Here is an 18,152-nt window from a genome sequence, read left to right as displayed (position 1 = left end):
GTGATTCAGTGGCAAGTTAAGTGCAGGAAGAGGACATGATACTCAGATATAAATACAATTGTAATTAACATATTTTGTACAGAACTAGACCAATAATGCACTGAGCTCCTTTTTAACATGCTAGTTCACCACAAGGAGAGAATCTGCTATAAGACATGTCCCCCTACATGAACAGGTACCTTCAGACTGAACAGTGTATGCTTTTCTCCTTTCACTGTGAGCTGAGCGAATATTCAGAATACGACCACTTTTTTTAGTCTTTAACTTCTCATAAATAAATTTCCAATCATATGCTCATTGTAAGATTTTTAATGGTTAAATACATTTATTAACAGATTTCTTTTTTTTTTTGTATACATTAATCATGCTGCAATTTCATTCACTTGTAATGAGTGTATTGTGAATAGTAACTTAAATACATGTATGCATAACTCTTGTACTCTTTCCTATAAAACTGCAAAGCGTATTTTACAAAAACAATATGTGAAATTTGGTGTTACAATATTTAGGCATCCCGTTAACGGGGAGTTGAAAGGGTAAGAACTACATTACTCAGTATAGCATGTTCACATGAGGACTGATGACTTTCAGAAACTCTTGGTTTGTAGTTTCTCAGAAATCTCTGATTGATTTGAATCTTACAAACATACAAACAAAGGTACATTTTGTAAAATAAGCATAAAAATTTAAAGAAAGATTTCCAACAGACTGATTAATGTCTGACGGAGGTCATTTGGTACATAATTAACCTTTTTGATTTTTAAACATATATGGTTTGCTTTTCAAAATTAATTTTTATTGACTGAATAAAACAAGCTGAAGAACTCAATTTTTTGTTCTATCTTCTTATCAACTGCAATAACTTCCATCGAAATACAATAAACAGTAATCTTAAGAATGAACAGCATTAAAAAGTAAAAAAATGTGTTTCTCTCTCTCTCAATTTAATGTTTTTTTAAAATAACTGTTTTATAATTCTGCTTCAATGTTATTTTCCACTGCTCTTCCTATGCATGTGATATATATCTTTGCCAACTTGTTTCTGGAAAGGAAAAAGTGGATTATAACATTTTTCATTTTGTTAAAGTCCAATAATAAGATTAAGGCAGTGGCTATTTGACCGGCACCGGCTAAATAGCAAATTTGCTATTTGACCGGCACCGGCAAAATAGCAAATTTGCTATTTAGCCGGCACTGAATAAAACTTCATTGATGTAATAAGTAGAAAATAAAAAAGCTTAATAATAATTTAAAATCATTTTATCACAATATCAAGCATTAAAAATACAGTACAATAAAAAATAATAATATTGAAGATGTGTAAAATCTATGGTTTAAATATCCTGCCATGCTATACAAATAGTGTTATGTAAAACTACACCTCTTACATCACATCTTAAAAAAGACAATATTAAAAGTTGTTTGCTACGAATTTCAAAAGGACACATGATTTAACATTTGCAATTGTTACAAAACCAATTCTTTGCCTTTGGAAGTTGTTTTAATCTAGCACAAGATAAATGTTGCCACTCCAAACAGGAACTTCACAATACACTGGCTTCCTTTAAATCTGCATCATGTGTGCATATGTTGCATATGTAGGTAGGGTTCTTTTTCTTCTCTTCATAAACGCTCTTAATAGCTTCTCATGCATCTTTTCGACAATAATTAAATCAATGTTTACAATAGCCCATTTGCCAATTACCGATTTGATTCTATTATGACACACTTTTTAAGACTTTTGTTTGTTTGTTTCTCTGTCCTATATTTTCTCCTATTTATCTGTTTATTTATTGTAACCCTGTCGTGTAATGTTGTCATATTAATGTTATAATTAACCACGTAATTAACACTGCCATTAAAGCGGGAGGTTTGGCATGCCACAAAACCAGGTTCAACCCACCATTTTTTCATATGGTGTCACCAACTCTTGATATCTATATTCAGGTGAATCATTCCGGAGAATGCTGAAACAGTCCTCTTTTGAAATATACCACTTGTCTTGAGGTCTCGTTCTGTTCGCAAAGAATTTAAGGCGATCAGAAAGTGTTCAGCAAAATCTGGTAATGTGGAGTAGTGATGTAGTACAGATTTTTTATAAATATTTTTTAGTAAAAAATATATTTAGTAATGTTACATACAAATGTGTTTTCATGCTTTTAATTAATATTATAAAGTTATAAATTATTTATTTATGAACATCTTCAATAATTTTTTTTATTGATGCTTGATATTATGATAAAATGATTTTAAATTATTATTAATTAATCTTTTTTATTCTCTATTAATCACATCAATGAACAGTTTTATTCAGTGCCGGCTAAATAGCAAATTTGCTATTTTGCCGGTGCCGGTCAAATAGCAAATTTGCTATTTAGCCGGTGCCGGTCAAATAGCCACTGCCTAAGATTAAACATATATAGGTCAACCATGACATAATGTAAATCAGTGTACATGCATTGCTAAAGGTGGTATAACGTTAATTATACAAGGTTTATATTATACAGGGAGAAAAATGAAAGAAAAAAAATGGAACAAGCTTTGATTTACCTACTTGAAAACTGGCCAACTCAAACTCCAAAATCAACAAATAAACCAATCAAAATGCTGGATTTCAATTTTCTACCACAATTTTTTTTCTCCGGGCACTGAGAAAATTTTGTATGACTTCAGGACCTGATCTTATACGATTTGGAGAAGAATTTTAGCGTCCCAAGTCTGGGTTCATGGCAAATGTCCATGTTTTCAATACGGGCTGCACTTTTAACATTTTTTATTTGTTTTGTTATAAATTAGGTCGTTAATTTTTCTGAATTAAATTGTTTCATATATTGTTTATGTCATGGTCTTTTGTAGCCGACAATACGGTATGGCTTTTCTCATTGTTGAAGTCTGCACAGTTGTATATTATTGTTCACATTCACATCGTCTCAAATTTGGTGGATAGTTGTCTCAGTGACAATCCTACAACTTTTTATTATTTTATACATATGCAATAGTTTAAAAATTAAACAAAAGTATTCTTTTTGTGATTTTTTTCATTATTAGTACCAGTGGAAATTCTCATTATAATAAATTACTATCTTTTAAATCTGTTATTCGGTTACAGAGAAGGAGATCTTTGTTTATATTTCCTTTAGGTTCCTAAGTTCAACTATGTCCTGCAGTAACACTCTGATATCTTTGGATCGGAAACAAAACACATATGTATTAATATAATCTGATTATTCGAGCACAATATCAATGCAATCTGTGAAACAGTTAAATGAGAAGTTGTGTGTACGGATATGTACTTCCCGTAGACTTCTTTGTTAACTTTAATGATATCTTTCAATTGTTGAAGAATTGTATTTCTACTCTTTATTTTTTTGAACTTGTTCGTTGTTGGTTTGTTGTCATATGAACACACTACAACATTTCATGATATTAAAAAAATATATAATAAAATTAAAGGAATAACTGCAAATACTTACTTTAAAAAAATCATAATTGAGTGTAAAACTATATTATATATATATATACCTACCTTTCAAATTATTTCAATGTTCTACTGTCACCTTTCATACCAGTTCTATCTCTATCTCATATTTTATCTGTTCATGACAATTTTTAGTCGTTGATCTAAAACTTTATTTTCCTCATAGACTTAGTCTTTGTGTTCTGGTGGGATCCATTTTTAGATACCTATTACAATAAATCATACTGCATCAAATACTTTGCATGCATTTATAAAAAGTTGTTTTTCCCAACATGCATGTTATGGTATTAATTATGGACGTAACACTTTGTAAATTGTCCTTTGAAAAAATACATCATGAGATAAAGATTGTATCGATGATTTACAAAATTTTGTAAAGTGGTTCAGGAGTTATTGGTGACACTTACGTGGGACATAAGGACAAGATATGTTCCATATGTGAACACATTCTCACTAACAAAATGTCACCAGAAGTGCAAGTCAGTCAGCACAACGGATAATGTTTATGTGATACAGTAAAAACAGTAAAACCATTGGTAGTAAAATTGTGCGCGATGTTTAATTTTCAAAAAATGTAAGATTGGTCACCTTTAATCGGATGCCTCATATAGCATGTATAGAAAAAGAGTGCCATGATCTCTGCAGGTTAATAACTATTGCAACAACTCTTTGAGAGGCCGTCGGTGGCCTTTTGTCTGAATATGCAGCAGGGCAAATTCCTGTCCACCTTCAATATGCTCTCGTTGTCCAGTGGCAGTCCAAGTTTCATTGACCTTCTTTCACCCCAGATGACATCTTTTACAGGAATTACCTATTGTACTTATCTAACAATTGTTTTGAACATGCATGTAATATTTGCCACTGGACATTAAGCAAATTTTTAATACATGTACCCTAATATGTTATTATTCTAAGGAATCTCAGTAGGATCATTTTAAACTATGGGGATTATCCTCTTAAAATATAAATATTATTCATACAAAGTATTGCTCAATAATTATGTGTCGGTTAATGTGTCGGATTACTAGTATTCGTGTGTCGGTCCAATGGGTCGTCGGACTTATAGGGCGTCAGGCTATTGGGGTGTCGGACCAATATGGTGTCCGAACAAAAAGATTTAAAAGGCAAAAAAAAATAAAAAAATGTGCAACTTATAAAAGGGTCTGGTCTGGAAGTGGTTTCTTCATTTCTGTATTCTGTAATATTCTATATATCATTTTTCACTTTTTATTATTAATTTTGCCTGTTATTCTCTTTTCTTCATATTGAAGCACCACACTATTATCGATTCTTCATTGCTTCTGTCTACTTTATAACAACAATGGGAATAATATGAAAGCCAGCCAAATAGGACATTGGAAAATTTTCTGTTTTCTGTTTCTTGGTTTATTCTTGCTTGTCGTTGGAGGCAAACTTTGTCTTTCTGTCTCTTTAGTTTGTGTGTATTATTATAAATTAAACGAATGTAACACAAATTTGCCATCTATAAACAAATTTATTGAACATTGCGTCTGTTATTTAATCTCTTTTTAACAGAAGGAAAAAACTAAGATTAAATATAATCAACAGAAGTATAAAAAAAAACTATGAACCAAGTCTTTGAAGTTAGATGCATGATTTTTGTTATTAGTTGTTAGTGGCTTTGAACTAGCTGTCAGTAACTGCAAGTACTCTCAGATCTGTATTTAGTGACTTTTTTTGTTGAGTAACGGTAACGTCCATTATGTTTTTGTTACTGAGATGTATTTGTATTTGCATTCATCTGTTATTTAAAGTTAAATATTAAAGCCTTTTTCAACTGATTTTGATAGTTTGTTGTTATAATGTAGTACTGTTACAACTCTGTTCCAGGTTTAGAGGGAAGACCCTAGCATGTTTAACCTCACCACATTCTGTATATATGTTCCAGCTGTCCGAAGTCAGGAGCCTGTAATTCAGTGGTTGTTGTTTGTTGGTGTGTTACATATTCATTGTTCGTTCATTTTTGTACATGAATAAGAACGTTACTTTTCTTGTTTGAATAGGGCTCTTCACGGTTAGTTCGGCCATATAGGATAGGGGGCAGATTTTTTGGAAGGAGGTGGAAATGGTATGAAAGTGTGGGAAATCCTATGTGTGTTTCCAAGCAACAGCTCTGTTTTAATGATGTTTTCCCGTATTTTTCACACCATTTTTACCTCTATTATGAAAATCTGCCCCCTATCCAATATGGCCGAACTAACCGTGAAGAGCCCTATTCCTTGACATTTGTCATTTTGGTGCCTTTTTTAGCTGACTATGCGATATGGCTTTGCTCATTATTGATGGCCGTATAGTGACCTATATTTGTTAATTTCTTGTCATCTGATCTGTTGACTGTTGTGGAGAGTTGTGATTATTCCGCTCATTTTGGTTGCCATGATTGGCAAAAAAAATATATGTTGTTGCTGTTGTTGTTGTGTTGTTGGCAATAATACGGCATCTTTTTTTTATAAAATATATATATATATAATATATATATATATATGTAAATCAAATGTTCTGTTCCCTTATGAACCACATAAATTTGAACTAAATTCTTGAAGGGAAAGACATTGTATTTGTATCAATGTCAACAGCTAGAATATAGAATGTTGTGTCAACAGAATACAGAATCAACATTCTGTATTCTGTTGACACAGTATACAGAATGTTGATTCCGGCAAAATATATGATCTGACAGGATGCTCACGGAATAAAACTTGTGATGGAAGAAGACTTACATTTGACTTGTAAAACATACATGAACAATAGCAATCCGTAGATGATTCGAAAAGGATCCGCCATCTCTGACTTGTCGTAACAATCGTCTCTTTCTGTAACTTTAAGAATTTCTGCAAGTGGCTGGTAAACCGATATTTTCTCTGCTGTATTTCTGTATCCTATCCTTCCCGGCTGATCTACTGCATGTTGTCTCAAATTTTGCCGTTGATGTTATTATCGTAATCACAAAAGCGCGTCAATATGAAACATACAACTGCCTATTGTAAAACGTTTATGTGATTGGATTTACACATGACGTCATTCATTGTTTACAAACGTTATTTTTGCACTCGCACTGACATTTCAACAGTTCAACAGTTCAAACTTCTTCTGGATTGAATACCACAATGGGATCATTGAAGGTAGATCAAGGTATAGTAGTACATTGAATATTTTAAAACTGAGAAAAGTGTAGCATAGCTAATTCAAAACATATTACGTTAGTTAAAAAAGCAGAATACGCGTTACACAGTGGCGGACCCCTGGGGTTCCGGGGGTGGGAACACCAAATTATTTTGGACGTTCAATGCATTATTCTATATAACTGAGGCCCCTCATGGGGGGGGGGGGGGGGTCCTAGTAATCACATAATCACCATTTTTTTGCCAATATAATCACATAATCATTAAATATTTGCTTATCTTTAGTAATCAAATAATCATAAACTAAAAATACAGTCCTAGGTAATCAAATATTCATGAAATATTTGGCTTAATAATCAAATAATCATTAAAAAAACGGCCAAGTAATCACATAATCAAAAACCCCATGAGGGCCCTCATAACTCTACTTAAAATATTTTATTTCCCCCATTTTTTCGCTATAATTATGAAATCTTTAGGCGACTGAGTTGGAACCCCCCTTTTTCCTTTTATCCCGAGTGTTTGGAACAACAGGCACTTGTTTCTATCCATACGAAGGTCGACTATGGATAGGAAGGTCGACTATGGATAGTCGACCTTTTCGTATGGTTAGAAACAAGTGCCCGTGTTTGGAACCCTCTTTTAAAACAATGGGTGGATCCGCCTCTGGTTACAGAACTTTCTGTAAATGTCAAAATAGGTATAAAATCGCAGGTTGTTTTGGATATACATATTATTACTTCTTTGCCAAACCTTATTAAATAGATTATAGTATTAATATTTGTTAAATTGATATTTGTGAAATGATCAGCCTGACTTTCTAAATATATGATTGGATAAAGGGAGGTGCGGTACACCCCTCGGCGCAAGAAGGGGGAGGGGTCCGAAGGTTGGACCCCTTTTTAACGATAAATGCATAAATTTGAAAAGGGAAATCTATTTGGAAACCCTATCTCCAGATTTGGAACCCCCTTTTAAAAATGTGTTTCCTATTTTGACAGGATTTTTTTATAGGGCCCAATGCTTCATTTAATTTGGGAAACATTTTAATATATAAGTCCTAGGTGCCTACAAAATTATTTCATCTCGCCACATTGACTGCTGTGTTTGTTGCTGTTCAGTTGTTGCTGCATATATGTATATTTTTATATAAGTGATCTCGTTTGAAATGATTTAACAACAACATTTCTGTTACTTCTGGGTTTTTTAAATATTTTTTTAGCATACTATGCGATCTGGGCAATGCGATATATGGGTTTGCTCATTGTGCATTTGGTGTGGTAAAAATCAGGGGCGGATCCCGGATTTTTGAAAGGGGGCGAAGATATTAAATTTTGTCGAGCGGAGCGAGTCGGAAATTTTTTGGGACCTTTTTTGGGTTAAAAAAAACATAAAATAAGTGTTATATGTACTATTTAAACGGTTCCTGGCTTGGGGCATGCATATTTTATAGTTGCTGTAAAGTGTAAGGGTTGGACATTTTTTATGCTGTATTCTCCCTATTAATTGTCTATCATAAAATGATAGTATTGATCCAAAGCTATGTACTGATATATTTGATGTAGGACTTGTCAGTAAAAAATAGACATGGAAATTAGATGAAATTTACAATACGACCGACACGAGTTAAAAAAGACAAACAAGCAGTTTTTATCAAAATGTTTGATTGATATGTTTCACCCAACATAACTTAGGGAACCGAAGTGAGGGGTTCCAAATCCACCAAAGACTACGAAAGTGTCTGAAATGACAACGAAGTTATGAATGACGGTCAACAAATGGAGACATAAAAGTCACACCCAGTAGGCAGGTTGCATGCAGTCTGGTCTTGAAAAAAGTATTCAATATATATAAGTCCGGCATTCCAGTCAGACATGCAAACCCCGGCCACAAAAAAATACGCCCGTTTTTATTCATCATGTTCATTTCATGCTAAATATTTTTGTTGGAAATTTTAGTTTTTAATAGCAAAAAAGTGGACAAGACTATTGTTTTCAATCCAGATACGGCCAAAAATTTGTTTAAGGCAAGAATCAGAGTCATTTTTTTTCTCTCAAATATCTCAGACTGCCTCCTCAAATCAAATGGTTCGTACCTGAGACTTGAAATCTTTCTAGAGATTATACTGACTGGGGATCATTATTCAATTTGTTAAACATGTTTTCGTAGGTAAATAATATTGTGGAACTTTTTTTTCATGAGAGTGTAATAGTCTATAGAGTATTTACCATTACTTTCTGTTTAGTGGAATAGTGAAATAGAAGTCAATACGTTCTTGCTCAATCCTGTGTCGCTTTGAAGGTTTCCTGATTGTCATGACCACCTCAGCCTAAGCAATGTGTATTACTGTAATTTGAATTTCAAAATGACCGAGTGCCGTTTTTTCAACGCACTGGTCAACTCCACCATAGCAAATCACATGACTTTGACAATCAGTAAATACCGGCCAGCGAAAAATGTCTTTATAACTAAAGAATTGTCGTATAAAAATGAAATACTCGGGAAATGGCAAAAGTTCACGAAGTCTAGTCTGATTAATCATTTTACAAAAAAAAAAAAAAAAAAAAAAGTCCGAGCAAAGGGGGGCGGGGCGTACGCCCTATACGCCCCCCTCTGAATCCGCCACTGAAAATTATTCAACAGTCTTCCTATTTTTATATTGTAAATAAAATTGTCTGTGAAATATTTAAATTTCTATTTTATTTTGGTACTGGCTATGGTTACATTGAAATGTAACAGTCGTAAAAAAGCGGCGTTTTGCATTTGCGCCGATTTGCACTTCATTTGCGCCGATTTTTTCTTTCATTTGCGCCGATTTTTTTTTTCATTTGCGCCGATTTTTTTACAGGTAAATACAGGTAAAATACAGGTAAAATACAGGTAAACTACAGAAAATATATAAGAATATGTCAATGAGACAACTCTTTTTTTTTAATTTTTCATTAAAGACCTCTTCCGTTAGCCAGTTGTACCCATTTTATGAATTGTCAATCATAACATGTATACAACTGTTGTCACCTGCTCACCACGGGGAGGTGGAAATAGGATTTCGAGCAGGATAAGTCAATTTAATAGCACTATATCCACATACTTTAAAATGAAGAAGTAAAATCACTCTGTTATCTTAAAATCACGAATTAAAATCCATAAAAACGGAAAACATTAAAATTATAAGTCTGTTCTAGCAGAGTATTTGTAGGCAACACATCTTATGTATTCCTTTCTTGTTATTTCGTCATTTCTGTATTTGCCATACTTGTCAATAACAAAGTCCATCTTTTCTTTGTCTGGCTTGCGTACAGATGCTGGCATGTCTAGAGTTCGCATCTTTACATATGTTACGGCCTGGATTTTCTTGATAACATCCATAAAAACATATATGTTGGGATGGTGAGAATAAAATTGCTCGTTGTAATGAGAATGAAAAGATTCTGGACCGTTATTCGTCCTCTTGCAGTTCTCAACAGGTGCAGCTGCCCAGAATTGACAGGGCCGTAACTACCTATGAGGCAGGGGAGGCAACTGCCTCCCCTGAATTTTCTACAACAATTTTTTTTGAAGTAATAAAATGAAATATTGACTATGTACACGAAGAACTTGAATTTATATTATAAACAACACAAGTTTACAGTTTTAACAGTGTTATCATGATACGTGATATATCTGTCATTTTCCGGATTTTTTACCGAAAGTGAACCGTTTCAGTATTTTATTTTTCGTGTGGCCGTCCGTCTGTTATTCAGTATTCGTACAAGAACACATATGAAACTTTGCTTTCGACAATTTTGAATAAAACTTAACTATTCACATTTATTCAGGGGCTCCATTAAGCAGAGGAAGTTCCCTTTGTAATGTGAATCTTTTATGATATTGGAAATTCGAAATTACCGGCTGAATCAGCTGTTGTGTCATTTTTAACGTCTCCCGGCCGATCGTACGACAACATTATGGTCAATGCCTTAGTAGTTAAACACTACCATTCGTTGAAGCAGATACTTTCTAAACTAAGTATATACTAGTTTAGAAAGTCCCTGGTTGTAGTTATATTCATGTTTGTTCAGCTTTCAACAATATTAAAATTCAAAGTCCTCGACAAAAAAAATATCTTGCTTTCTATATGATCTTGCTTCAAATGTTTTTTTAACTTACCAGTTTGATTTCTAACAAAAATATCTTTAAATACAGATAATAATTGTTTGTATAAAAAATTGCCTCAAGGATCCAGCAATACTGACGTTTCTTAAAGTAAGGAAATCGAAGGAAAACGGGTGGTTTTTAGCCATATTGAGAACAAAATCCGCGGTCACAATGTATTTAATGTTAATAATTATAGGTCAAAGTACGGTCTTCAAGATGGAGCCTTAATTGGCTTAGTTACCCCGAACAGCAATCTCAGTTAACTTTGTTTTTGCTTCCAGGTTCAAGCAATACTGATGTTTCTTCAGTAAAGTAAGTAAATCGAAGGAAAACGGGTCATTTTTAGCCATTTTACTGCGAGAAAAAAATCGGCGGGGGCTAAGCCCCCCAACCCCCTCTCTCTATGGGGGCCTCAATCGGCGGCCCCCAAACCCCTGCCTCCTCTGAATTCGAACCCTAGTTACGGCCCTGATTGAGGTGGATAGCGTGACGTTGTGCATATATATGTACTTAGTACGTAGTCTAAGAATGTATGGCATTTGTCATCAGAAGGAGCATCGGACATAATGTCAAACGTGAAACAGTCCTCAACTTCATTTGGGGGAAGGAATGGTAACCCGAAAAATTGGGATAACCATTTACCTATCTCAGTGGATTTGTCTTTGTAATCGGTACTCGGCCCAACAGTCTGGATTTTCCTCCACCAACTCTGAGCAAGATGGAAACGGCAGCAATCTATTTTACATTGTGGGAAAGCATGCATAATTGCATTATGCATTGCTTGTTCGAAATCTATATGTATAACATTAGGCACAAAGGAAAGTTGCTTTTGACTGCATAGTTCACAAATCATTTTCCACATGATTTCGTAACACTCTTCATCTTTTGATGGCAAGAGGGCATACATAAGAGGAACATAATTGCCATTCTTACAGCCGTGTAACGTATATAATTGGTAAAAGTACTTAGGACAACACTTGAAAGTTCCATCTATAAAAATTGACGACATATCGTTGCAGAGACAAACAAGATTCAGGTGTGAAGAAAAAAGAAGTATACCTTTCTCGCGGTCATTGGCTAGCAGGAACTTTTCCGACTTATTTGTCTCAATTACCATGAAACCAGTAGCGGTATGGACGTCATCTCTAGTTTTTGGTAAAACAGGTGTATCTTTACGACGCTCTCTGTAAACAGCTAGTGATGCATTCTTCAAATCTTTAGGTACAAGATGGCTTTCATTCATTCCCTTCAAAAGAAATATTAAATCAATGATAAGTCGATATGAATTATAGTTTTACTGTTTTACAATTTAACGACATTACAAGCAAGTTAGTCAGCTAGTCAACTTCATTTTAATTCAACATCTTATATAACAGTAAAAAATAGGGTCAAAATACTGAAATGCTTACCTGTAACTCTGCTACATGATTATGCTCGTTTAGTGTTTTGACAATACTCATACCATCAGAATCCGTGGTGACTCTGGCTTTACATGATTTGATGGTACATCGGTAAGATATGTTACCGTTTTTCAGGACACTGACCTTCCGATATGTATGGCTATCAATAATTAACGAATTTACTCCTCGGCTCGTTTCGGTGTGCAAAATGTCCATCGTGTTACAACGATGTCCAAGAACAATATGAAATAAAACTAACTTAAAACCATAAGTGAACAACGTTTATAACCAGATTTTACCAATATACCTTCAAGGTAAAGTAGATGTAAAAGTATAAACTTACCTGTAACTTACCTGTAAATCCAATTAGTAGAAAATATAAAATCGGCGCAAATGTCAATATGAAATCGGCGCAAATGAAAGAATGCAAATTTTCAAAATCGGCGCAAATGTCATACGCCCGTAAAAAAGTTATTGTTACAATGAAGTTTAGGCTATATCGCCGGAATGCAGACCTAGGGTTGACTAAGGAACTACATAGAATACTTACGAGTGTAACAATGATATTTTTGTCTACGGTTACATTGTGTTATTGTTACGTTAAATGCACTCAAATGAAAAATAATTTTTTACAATATTTTATACATTTTTTTAATTTTAATTTGATTGTCAGTGTACACACAACCAGTATGTTGTTTCAGTCCGATGCATTTTTGGCCCGGTGTAACCACTCTCAGTGGCGGATCCAGAAATTTACATAAGTGGGGGCCCACTGACTGACCTAAGAGGGGGCCGGCTCCAGTCACGCTTCAATGATTCCCCTATATAAGCAACCATTTTTTTCCAAAAAGGGGGGGGGGCGGGTCCCCTGCCCCCCCTAAATCCACCTCTAACTCTAGGCAGCCCTCACAAACGAGTAATTGGGGTCACTGGATGGGTTGGGTGGCTCAGTGTTGTATTAATATATAAGACGATGTGGTATAACTGCCAATTAGAAAAGTCTCCTGTTCATATAAGTCGTAATTTGTAGAAGTAAACCATTATAGGTCAAAGTACGGTCTTCAACACCGTGCCTGCATGAGCTCTCACCGAACAGCAAGGTATAAAGGGCCCCAAAAGTGACTAATGTAAAACCATTCAAACTTGAAAACCAACTACTGAATACCAAACTCCTGACTTAAGACAATAACCTTTTTTGTATTGTTACAATCTCAAAAACGTGACCGATAATTTAAGAATGTGTCCGGTTAAAAACGCCAGAATATTTCAAAACTCATATACCCCCAATGATACTCTGTAAAGTAAAAACGCAATTCAATATTAATGGTGTGGGATACGATAGAACCCGTATTGTTCGGTTGGATTGTAAATGATTAGAAAAAAAAGTCGAAGCAGGTGCCAAAAAAAAATCTGGAGGAAAGGTTTAGTAATCCGTACAGACAAATGTCCAAGCTATGCTACACTGTGCACGCTTTCTTCTGCTTGCAGACACAGACTATAGGTCTGGTTTAAAAAAAATTGCACAATAAAAAGTTATTTTTATTTGAAGCGCTTTAATTTATGATTTTCTTTATCAATATGATTATTATTATTATAAAGTTCAGACAGAGGTACTTCACAATTTAGAAAACTAATACATGATGTACATTTTATATTGTATTTTCTTCCCGGTGCTTGGCCACGTTTACTGTATGTCTTTGATAAACATTAGTTTGTTCAGCATAGGTAATTCATAACAAGCATAACTGCAGGCTAAGTTTACAACACATAATTAACTATTGATTACTTAATGTCCAGTGGCAAATATGTCATGCGTATTTAGAAAAAAAAACCCATTAACATTGCATTTAATAAGTTTTGTAAAGTTTAAATCATCGTTTATAAATAGTAAGTAGATTATATTGTTTTAATATTATCCGGTGATGCCTATAAATGTCTTTTTACAAAATGTATGTCTATGAGGGTACTGCTCGACCGGCGTCCCGCAGAAGTGGTTTCGCCAGTGCAATTTGACATGTTTATCAAATCATTGACGTCACATTGACGCGTTTTTGAGGAATCGGACACGTTTCTGTGTGCTACCATAGATAGATGTATAACATCTCTGGCTAGGTGCTATATATATGACTATGTACGATAAATTTTCAATTACATGTAAATTAAATTTCCACTTCAATCTATTAAACATTAATGTACTTTTGTATAAAGTAGTTAGTATATATTTAAATGTCTTTCGTCGTTGTTTCACGGATTTTATTATAAAGAGCACATAAATAGACCGATGGTTAAAGCTACACGTGTATGAAATACTTGCCACTGGCAAACACCAATACTTTGATGATGATGAATTAAATTATCATATTTTCCTTTTTTTTTTTTTTTATTTAGAAACAAATTTCAACTTTGATTGATTATAATATTATATATACATGTAGTATCAGAAGTCCAGTCCATTAGTGATTACTGGACTTATGGTAGTATATAAAGTAATAAGTAAATTTTGATGTCATGCCATTCCCTTCCATACTTGTGCATTCTTTTTATTTTTACATAACACAGAAATGAGGAAAGTTTTAACATAAGATAATTTATTGTAGCCTAGACCTGTTGGTGACCTTCTGCTGTTGTTTTTTATTTGGTCGGGTTGTTGTCTCTTTGACACATTCCCCATATCCATTCTCAATTTTATTATTTATAAATTCATTACATTTTCTTTCCTCAGAATGATTAACAGCAATGGAGACAGGAGCAGACATGGGAATGTTCGATGTGAAAATTGAAGACCTATAAACAAAATGATGTATCTAGACAATATGGCACTCATCGGAAAAAAAACCAACATTTAATCATGAACCATTGAATCCTGAGTTTCGTACAAGTACCAAAACATTAAAGGTGGATGCTTATAATGAGCTCATATTAGAACTAAAGTGTCCTCTTGAATTACCACTGTACATGTAAAAAGACACATCATATCCGGGACTGAATTGAAGAAAAGAGCCAGGAAACTGACATTCAACAAAGCATTCCAAAGAAGAGATGGCATAGGGGGAGAGCAATGAAACATGATACATGCAAAATTAATTGTTTCTTTGATTGTTTTATTTATGAGCTTTAAAGGGTCATAAAATAACCAAGGGGCATGAAAATGACAGAGATTTTTGCCACAAACTTCACATGTTGGTATGACATTGAATGTTTTATTATATATTAAAAAATGGTTATGATAAATAAAAGAAATTCCAGTTATGATTAAAAATAAGGTAATCGAGACATTGTTTTGTGTTGATTATAATGCATTGCCTAACATAGTAACATATAACTGCATTAATTACAACATATTTTAAGCAATAGCAAAATACCAAAAAATGAACAGTATTGCAGATTCTAATCTTGTTTGATATATATATAAATTATGCGCTATTATACAATTGATACTGTAAAATATCAGCCTCGAACCACAGTGTGAATCTTCCTGATGTCGAGTGCGTATTATTTTTATAAACACTGAAAGACAGTCACAATCAAAATCAAGAAGTAAGCAAAGAATCACAAAACGAAAGGGCATTTACAACAACACATTGAAAAATACATATATATAAAAACAACACGAACTCCATTAAAAACCGGGAGTGAATTCAGGTGCTCCTAATGCGTATTTTTTTTATAAACACTGAAAGACAGTCACAACCAAAATCAAGAACTTGAAGAAGTAAGCAAAGAATCACAAAACAAAAGGGCATTTACAACAACACTTTGAAAGATACATAAAAGACAACACGAACTCCATTAAAAACCGGGAGTGAATTCAGGTGCTCCTAATGGGTAAATTCCGATAAACTGCCTATCTTGCTTCATTTCTGTTGTTTTCTCCTTCGCTTCAATAGTATTTCGATAGACGAGAGTAAGCTTGATAATTTTCCTTGGTCATGTTCACGTCGCTAAAAAAAAATCTGCGCAGCAGGGTGATATAGTCTAAGAGAAAAACGTAACCAGCTAAAAAGGATAATAATATTGTCACAGAATTATCAAACCTATATTTGGATACCAATTGTACTGAGATGCACATTGTAAAAACTTCTCTAATGATAAACACTTAATCAGAGATGTCTACAAAAGATACAAAATATGCCACAAATTATTATATAGCATACTATACATACCGAGTTTAAAAGTTTTCAGTTCCAAATATTTTTTGAAACAATACACATTCAAGTTAAAAAGATTAACAACACCAAATCTACTGAAACAGTACTGAAAATAACAATACCAAAATAGTACTGTCAACATCAGTACTGAAACAGTACTGACAAAATCAGTACTAAAACAGTACTGACAAAATTAGTACTGAAACAGTACTGTCAAAATCAGTACTGAAACAGTACTGTCAAAATCAGTACTAAAACAGTACTGTCAAAATCAGTACTGAAACAGTACTGTCAAAATCAGTACTAAAACAGTACTGTCAAAATCAGTACTGAAACAGTACTGACAAAATCAGTACTGATTTCATTGAAAGTATAACATTATAAGTTTTCAGTCTTTCCTAACAGTACTGATATGCACGAGGGTAGAAATGTACCAAAAAAGTATGGGTAAATTATTGGTAGTGTACTATACCACGCTGTTCACGACCATAATACGATTCCAGCACGCCCTTGCCGTCCTCATCACGCTCGTCTTACGACCTGACTACGTTCATACTCCGATTATCATTCTCTTTGTCATTTTCACATAAAATATATAAAAAAATATCCCTAGATTAAAATGTGTCTGTATGTAATTATCCCTTTGCGCTAACGGCTCAACCATGCTTCTCGTTTTTGTTTAGATTAGACCGTTGGTTTTCCTGTTTAAATTGTTTTGCACTAGTATTTTTTTTTTGGGTCCTTAAATAGCTTGCTGTTCGATGTGAGCCAAGGCTCCGTGTTGAAGGCCGTACCTTGGCCTTTAATGGTTTACTTTTATAAACTGTTACTTGGATGGAGAGTTGTCTCATTGGCACTCATACCACATCTTCCTTTATCTATTGACACATCTGTGTCATCTCTGCTATCGTTTACTAAAATATTGTCATTTGAGCTTTATGGACCAGCAATAGGTTGTAATTTAGGTTGTATTGGTCGGTCCGACATCTCTGCTTGATCAGGAATTGTTACTATCAGAGCTCCCTTTGCCTCTACATCAAGCTCTAACACCACGTCCACGTGTTCTAGTAGATTTTGGTGGCATGGCTGTATTGTTTCCGAGAAATTTAGGTATTAATCAGAAATAGAAGGAATGGAACTTATGATATGGAACACGATGTTGACGTTATTGCTGAGAACGTAGTAAGATCGCGATATGAACGTAGTATAATCGTGGTAAGAACGTGCTATAATCGCAGAAGAAGCGTGGTAGGATCATGTTGCAGTCTAAAACTCGTGGTACGGTCGTCGTGGGAACATGAAGAGCGTAGAAAGATCTTGATACGCGTAGTGAGGTCGCAGAATAAGCGCGGTGAAAACGTGGTATAATCGTAGAGGGATCGTTGTAGAAGCGTAATGAGGACGTAGTAACATCGTGAAAGCAACGAAAATTAACATTTTCATGCCGCTCATACCACGACCTCACCATGATCTGAATTTGTTTTAGATCGCGATGAGCGTGGTGGGATCGTGGTCTAGTTGGACTGGGGCTTAAAATTAAATACACCTTATCGCTATTTGTCCGCCATAAATGGACATCACACAGGTTCCCGTAAAATTTTGACGTCATAATATGAAATGTCAGACGCCACAATGGAAAAGTGATTGCATTATGACGTCAATAGTTCAAGCGGTAAAGATTCTCATGTCAGCCGGGAGTAGCGATAAGGTGTATTGTTGAGAGTAGACAAATATCGTATTGCACGAGATTTGATGGTGAATCTGTTTCTCTTGTGATTTTTATGCGATATACAGACATTTCCCCCTTCTTTCCGAACAACCTTCAAAAAGACGTGTTCTTTATATG

The 18,152-nt window shown here is 34.2% G+C and overlaps 2 long non-coding RNA genes across 2 annotated transcripts; one reads left to right on the top strand and one right to left on the bottom strand.

Annotated features, from left to right (window-relative positions):
• Window positions 1-342: 342 nt before the first annotated feature.
• LOC139523417 (uncharacterized) lies at window positions 343-6,413 on the bottom strand. The gene is made up of 3 exons (XR_011664611.1): window positions 6,240-6,413; window positions 3,527-3,684; window positions 343-1,042 (listed from the first exon to the last, which is right to left on the bottom strand). It is a non-coding gene; the product is annotated as an uncharacterized lncRNA (long non-coding RNA).
• Window positions 6,414-6,506: 93 nt separating this feature from the next.
• Window positions 6,507-15,429, top strand: LOC139523418 (uncharacterized). Its single transcript, XR_011664612.1, has 2 exons — window positions 6,507-6,631; window positions 14,881-15,429. It is a non-coding gene; the product is annotated as an uncharacterized lncRNA (long non-coding RNA).
• The last annotated feature ends 2,723 nt before the right edge of the window (window positions 15,430-18,152 follow it).

The sequence above is a fragment of the Mytilus edulis genome, chromosome 5 (genome assembly GCF_963676685.1).
Source record: "Mytilus edulis chromosome 5, xbMytEdul2.2, whole genome shotgun sequence".
NCBI classification, from domain to species: domain Eukaryota; kingdom Metazoa; phylum Mollusca; class Bivalvia; order Mytilida; family Mytilidae; genus Mytilus; species Mytilus edulis.
This window is presented reverse-complemented; position numbering and strand designations above follow the sequence as displayed.